This window comes from Sinocyclocheilus rhinocerous, unplaced genomic scaffold (assembly GCF_001515625.1).
Source record: "Sinocyclocheilus rhinocerous isolate Xijiao unplaced genomic scaffold, SAMN03320098_v1.1 scaffold2756, whole genome shotgun sequence".
Lineage (NCBI taxonomy): Eukaryota > Metazoa > Chordata > Actinopteri > Cypriniformes > Cyprinidae > Sinocyclocheilus > Sinocyclocheilus rhinocerous.
The window spans coordinates 60,154-68,020 of record NW_015637546.1 but is presented as its reverse complement, the minus strand read 5'-3'; positions in this window follow the sequence as shown (position 1 = coordinate 68,020).

Sequence of the window (7,867 nt, the reverse complement as noted above, 5' to 3'; positions counted from 1 at the left end):
GATACTTGTAGATTTAAAAATAAAACCGCCAATAGGTGGCGGCACGTCGCTGTCTTAATGAGTCAGGCGTCGCGTCATTCATTTATTCATTCATTCATTCAGTAACAAAGCAAAATGCTGTAGTTATTGAATGGGTTATTAATCGTTCAAATCGCCGCAGATTTGTTCACTAGAAACACTGCTGTATGTTGCTTGGAGACGCACACCAGATGATACGGATTTCGTTGGAACTATTATTTCGTTGCAAAATAAAACACAAACATGACAATATTCTGTTTAAAAGGCTACATTTATGTTCACTTAATATTACCTTTTTTGTTGAACTGTTGTCAAAATTGTCACATTTGCCATCGTTTGGATATTCAGGGAAATTTGCATTATTGCTCGTATTTTAAACATGAAAACACTAACACGCAGAATATGTCTGTTTCGAAGAGAGTTTAAATCGATCTCAATGTACAGTGCGTGTCAATATTTGCTCTTATTGCTATTAAGTGAAGATCTACTTATTGAACAGCAGCGCGATTTGCTAAAGCAGCACATTCAGGGGGCATCCTATCACATGCACGTTGTGTGGATGCAGTCAGTTTTGACCGCAAAAGATGAGGTAAGCTTATTAGATATCATGTATTTGACCGTACGGCACTCACATTTCCTGTTTTTACATTAGAAGCTGCATTTTGCTTGTCAGAAATACATGTTTGGTTTTAATGTTACTTTAAGTTGGGGTAGAATTAAATTAATGCCAAAACTCAGAATTTGGTTCGCGTACCCCCTCCATCACTCAGTTTGAGAACCACTGCTCTAAACCATCAGAAAGCAACGGTGAGAGGAAGTTTGCGGTTGGATAATTGTATTAGTTGTTTATTATTTATGCAACAATACTTGTTACTGTTATAGTTTTCAGTAATAACCATTGCTATATAGATGATAACTTTGTCTAGTGCTCTTATGAATGTTTAAATTAAAAAAAAAAAAAAATTTTTAACTACTATACTGAATGAATAGCACAGACTTCTTCATGGCTAGTGTTTGCACTTTCACACTACGGATGCTAAACTTTTTTGCAAACTGTCTAAACTACATTATACATGCAGAAACACATATGAGGAGTTTTAAACAGCAAATTAGTCATTCAGAGAACAAATTTTATTTTTAAACATGAAAAATTTACAGAGGAGCAGACCTCGGTGACCTCATAGCTGGCTATGGCCATGCTCTCTTATATATGTTTTTTTTTAAATTCATGAAACATTTTATTTTAATTAATGTTTGTATTAAATGCGAACCATTAATTTATTCATTATTTCTGCTATTGCAGGCTCATTTTGCAAATGTAAGTGTGATTGGGTTTACGCAGTCAATGCAGAAGACAAACCAATGGGCCACTGTCTCTAAATGATGGAGACGGGAAGTGAACATAACTTGGCCGTGCCTTGATGCCTTCCTACCTTGGAATGTATCCTCCGAAGGCAGAATTTTTCAGCTTTCAAACACAGCTGTGGAATCTATAAATCACAAATGATCTTGAAATTCTGCACAGCTTAATGGCTTCAGATCTCTGCCTTGTAAATGCCCCCTAATTAATGTCATCAACATATAAAAGAGCACCAGTTAATGTCCAAATCCTTTACTTGAGAAAGGCCAGCAGCAATAGTTGCTTAGATTTCCAAATACCTGCAGCACTGCAACTCTTTGCCACAAGAAAAAAAGTTTGTTAGTCTGCTTGGACCCTAATGGTTCCAAGGTTGTCATAGCCGGGGGTGGCAGTGGAGATCAGCGCCCACTGTATATAAAATGCTCTCATATGGCAAGCGTCTCAAACAGCCTCTGACAACAAAGTCCAGCTCCTGGCCTGCTTGTGTGGCTTAGTCACTAAGCCCGGCGGAACTGCTACCACTGACAGGAGAAGGGGCGAAGGCGGGTCCCTGGCGCCTCTAAACCAGTTGCTTCGGGTAGATGGAACTCGTTAGCCTGGGAAGGCAGCCCGTCTAGGGGAAGGAAAACCCTGATTTCAAACCTCCGCTGCCTTGCGGATACCCGGTCACGTGTAAGACTTCGGGAGTAAACCCTGAGGAAAAGTCCGGAGTGGAGCCCCTAAGACGGTTGAATCGTCGGCATCGACATCTTTCCGGCAGCTCCTGCAGCCAAACTGGCTCCAAATGTAATGCTTTGTGTTCCTTGGATCAAGTCGGTGCGGCCGAGAGGGGGACCCTGTTGAATGGGCAGCACTAGGTCTCCATGTACCTTGCCCAGGCTTGCGCCCTGGAGAGGACACTCCAGTTTCGCCGTCTGGTGAGAGCACAACACGGAGGACAGCAGTTTATGAGTTATAAGTCCATGCTCAATTGGCGTAGAGTCGGACGCTACAGGTTGTCCTCGACGGTGGGAGGGACCATTGCAGTCCCACTGGTCAGCTATCGCCTGCCTCAAGCTGGGCAGCCCCCAGCCAGTAAGGTGCTGACCCGCCACGGTCTGCCTGCTTCAGAGGGTGCCTGGAGCTTAGAGATCTATAACTCAACAAGCAAGATCGTCAACCAAGCACCAGGCAAGCAACAAAAGAAGAAAACCAAGTCACCAGCCCTCTGGGTCGGAAGCTGGAACGTACGGACCATGCGGCCCGGACTGACCGACGATCTTCAAGAAATTGACGACGCTCGCAAGACTGCAGCCATTGATCGTGAGCTGCACAGACTTAACATTGATATTGTAGCCTTGCAAGAGACACGACTCCCAGATAATGGATCCCTAAAGGAGGAACACTACACCTTCTTTTGGCAATGGAAAAGTGCAGATGAACCCAGAGAGCATGGGGTAGGCTTTGCTGTGAGGAATACACTGCTACAGATGATAGAACCACCAGCAGATGGTACAGAGAGAATCCTCAAGTTGCGCCTTTCAACAGAGGAGGGACCAGTCAACATCATCTGCGTTTACGCTCCAACACTTCAGGCTACAGTAGAACCAAAAGACCAGTTCTACGAGGCACTAGATGCAACCATTAGCAATTTTCCATCGTCAGAGCATGCCTACATTCTGGGTGACTTTAATGCAAGAGTGGGCGCAGACCAAGAGGCATGGCCAAATGTTTTAGGTCATCATGGAGTAGGCAAAATGAACGACAATGGTCAGAGACTCCTTGAACTCTGCTGTCTACGCAACTTATGTTTGAGCAACACCTTTTTCCAGAATAAGACATGCCATAAAGTATTCTGGAGACACCCCAGGTCAAAACACTGGCATCAGCTGGACCTGGTCATCACTAGGCGCAACTCACTGAACAGTGTCTGCAACACCAGAGCCTACCACAGTGCTGACTGCGATACCGATCACTCACTGATCGCCTCCAGAGTAAAGTTGAAACCAAGTAAGATCTACCACTCCAAGCAAAAGGGTCAGCCTTGCATTAACACCAGTAATACTGCTTACCCAGATAAGAACAGCGACTTCATTGCGAGACTTGAAAAAACCCTGACTAACTGTCAGGGACAGAATGCTGAAGACAGATGGAACTTTGTCCGCAGTACCATCTACAACGCGGCCATGCTGACCTATGGCAAGAAGGAGAGCAAAAATCGCGACTGGTATGAGGCTAACATCGCTGAAATGGAGCCTGTCATCAATGTCAAATGCAGTGCACTGACTGAGTACAAACGTGATCCAAGTCAGAGGAATCTGCAAGCATTGAAGGCTGCACGATGCAAGTCCCAGAAAACAGCATGCCGCTGCGCAAACAACTACTGGCTTCAGCTGTCAGGCAACATCCAACAAGCCTCAGACAACGGCAATATCAGAAGCATGTATGAGGGCATCAAGCAAGCAACAGGAAAACCGGTGAAGAAGAGCACGCCCCTGAAATCCAAGACAGGAGAGACCATCACAGACAAGGACAAGCAGCTTGCGAGATGGGTTGAACACTACCTCGACCTGTACTCCAGAGAAAATTCTGTCTCCCAGGAAGCACTTGACGCAATCGAGGACCTGCCTGTTCTAAAAGAGTTGGATGCAGTGCCCACCCTGGAGGAACTCAACAAAGCCATCAAAGCCTTGTCATGTGGCAAAGCTCCAGGTGAAGATGGAATACCTCCTGAAATCATCAAGTGTGGAAAGCCAGCCTTGCTCAAGCCACTTTACGAACTCCTGTGTCAGTGTTGGAGAGAAGGTAAGGTCCCCCAGGACATGCGTGATGCCAAGATCGTCACGCTGTATAAGAACAAGGGTGACCGAAGCGACTGTAATAATTACCGGGGCATCTCTCTTCTGAGCACTATGGGTAAAGTCTTTGCACGTGTGGTCCTTGCTCGCCTGCAGGTCCTAGCCAGCCACATTTATCCAGAGTCCCAGTGTGGGTTCAGGACAGAGAGATCCACTGTGGACATTATTTTCTCAGTGCATCAGCTCCAGGAGAAATGTCGAGAACAACGAATGCCACTTTACACTGCCTTCATAGACCTTACCAAGGCGTTTGACCTTGTAAGTAGAAGAGGCCTGTTCCAGCTGCTGAAGAAGATCGGCTGCCCCCCACAGTTGCTCAGTATCACCGCCTCCTTCCACGACGATATGAAGGGCACTGTCAACTTCGATGGCGCATCATCTGAACCCTTCACCATCAAGAGCAGCGTAAAACAAGGCTGTGTCCTTGGGCCAATATTGTTCGGCATCTTCTTCTCGCTGCTGCTGAACTTCGCCTTCAAGGACTTGGAAGAAGGTGTTCACCTGCACACCAGAAGCGACGGGAAGCTGTTTAACCTGTCTCGCCTGAAGGCCAAGACCAAGGTCCGCACAGTGCTCATCAGGCAGATGCTGTTCGCAGATGATGCCGCTCTGACCTCGCACACTGAAAAAGATCTTCAAAGTTTGATGGACCGGTTCGCTCATGCCTGCAGGGAGTTCGGTCTGACTATTAGCATCAAAAAGACCAACGTCATGGGCCAGGATGTCCCCGCACCACCATCGATCTGCATCGACAACAAGAAGCTCGAGATTACTGACCAGTTCACCTACCTGGGCTCAACAGTTACCAGCGACCTTTCACTCGATGCCGAGATCTCCAAACGCATCGCTAAATCCGCCGCTGTCATGGCAAAGCTGAACAAGAGAGTGTGGGGCAACAACCAGCTGACGGTGAGCACTAAACTCAAGGTGTACCAGGCATGCGTCCTCAGTACCTTACTGTACGGCAGTGAGTCCTGGTCCACATACACCAGACAGGAGAACCGCCTGGAGAGCTTCCACCTTCGCTGTTTTCGCCGGATCCTCAGCATCACATGGCAGGGCAAGGTCACCAACACTGATGTGCTGGAGAGAGCAGGCTCCCTCAGCATGCATCTTATGCTCTGTCAGCGTCGACTGTGATGGCTTGGGCACGTGCGCCGTATGGATGGATGCATCCCCAAAGACCTCCTGTACGGTGAATTGGCCATGGGACACCGCCCAACGGGTCGCCCAATGCTGCGCTTCAAGGATGTCTGCAAACGCGACATGAAGCTGACTGACATCGACCCAAACAGCTGGGAACTGGTAGCCATCGACCGCGGACACTGGCGTCATGTCGTTCGTGAGGGAGTCAAAAGGGGCGAGGAGAAGAGGAACCTGCAGCTGGAGAACAAACGACAATGGAGGAAACAGAGGCAGCAGAACCAAACCTCCTACCAGCCGTCCGATTTCGTGTGTAACACCTGTGGCAAAGACTGTCAGGCTAGAATCGGACTGCTGAGCCACATCAAACGCTGCTCTCCACAAAACTGAACAAACCGGACAGGGCGCTACCATTGTCTCCCGAGACAGATGGATGCCTACTACTAGTCTGCTTGGACCCTAATGTGGCGCTAAGCACTTTAATATGATTGTTGCCATGGATTTCAACGTACGCACATTTTACACATGAGACATCAGATCACATTTTCTCTTGGCAAGAGCCCAACTACAACAAACACTGATCACCATAATAAAGACTTCAAATAAAATCATCAATCTCTGTTTTTAATACAAAAAAATAAAGTAAATATAGTTTGTAATAAGTGAAGCTGGTAATGCTCCCCCCTCCCATTATACATATTAGTTTATAAACTTACACAACAGTCGGTTGCATGTTGTTTTATGTAAAGGCAGTAATTGTGTAATTGCTGATGCAGTGAAAGCTCTTAGCTAGTTCCAGTTGCACATGCATGTGTGCTGTTATTATCTAGCAGTTCTCTACAAGAGATTTAAGTTCAACAAATACTATTTTTAGTAGACTCAAATGAAATTAATTCGCAGCAATAATTTGCTCAAATAAAACTTACTAGCATATTATATATATTCGTTTCTAAGCTTACATGGCAGTCTGCCAATTTAAGGCAGTCGTTTTCTACAAATGAAATGAATTAACATGAGTTTTAATTTAGTACATGGTACAGTAACATACTGTAAAGTATTACAGTAAAACAGTAGATTTAACAGTAAATGACTGGTAAGCTTTAATTTATACTGCATTTTGTCTGTAACTGTGAAAACTGTATTGAGCTGCAGTGTGTATATGGCCACAAATTAAAATCTATTATAATGGATACTTCAAAGGCTCATATTTGGTTACATACAAATGCTAAATATGAATATGGCCAGAGGAGCTCAATATCACTACTACTCAGAAGAGTTTTACATTTAGTGCCATTTATCTTGTGGTGGGCTGAAGCAAAAATTAACCACATCTTACAACGAAGCAAACAGAAGCCTCTGCTGTGAGAATATACTTTCAGACTAGAGTGGGTTTCTTATTTTCTTATCAGTCAACCGAAGAGGTGGCGTTGCATAGCTATGACCTTAAAAGAAGTCCAACTTGAGGCAAATTATATCTTTTGTTCTTTGTTGCCTGCCTGTCTGTGTCTGGCATACCCACAGGGATCTTACAGGTATGGTTCAGAAGACTTTTATTTGAAGCATTCGCTGTCCTGAGGAAGCAGCACATTATCTTAGAGCTGATAATGTCAGGTGCAGATTCTTCATAAAATGATCTGTTCTATGAAGAATTTTTTCTAGCTGAGCATCATCTTTAATGTGGTATAACATGGCACTAGATGATTTTTCTTGCTGTAACATTTTACATATCATGTTAAAATTGCCTCAAGGGACTTGAATTATGCAAGGAGCAAGCACTGGTATGATGCGGAGGACATTGTTAGTGTTTTTGGCTACGTTTGCTCTTTATTTGGAACTTCTCTTCAGAACCACCAAGTAGGATGTTAGCAGACCACACAGAAATTAGCTGTTGAGACTTATCCTTGAGACATATACATTTGTATTCATATTTTTGCCTGAAACAATGTTCTTTTTTCTGTCTCTCAGTTTGAATTTGGGGATATGGTTTCAGTTGCTAGATTTCACATAAACAGAAGGCCTTTATACACCCACTGGGCTATATACGTGGGGCGAGGTAAGGTTGAAGGACTGGAGGGGAAAGAAGACGACAAAATCATATAATCATTTTTCATATAACTGGTAAGCCAGCTTATTCATGACTGCATCATTTCATTTTCACCAGTGTGCAAAGCATGGGTTTTCAAACTGTGGTCCAGGACGACACCCAGAGGGTCACAATAGGGGCCCCGTTGATAATTTGAGGATAATTATTTACTTTAATAATTTAATCACACTTTTTCTCACACGGTATACATGAAAATATATTTTAGGAAGGGACATTGTCATATTTAGGAGTCTTTGTTATCACAAAGTTTGAAAATCCCTTTTGAATAAAGAATAGTTAATGATTACATTTAGAGCTAGAGCCATTATCATATCATTAATGTACATATTTAAGTGTTCTTTTCTGTACCATCTGTTCTACCTCAACAGGTCCACGAACGATCAGGCTTTCTGCATGTGTATTTGA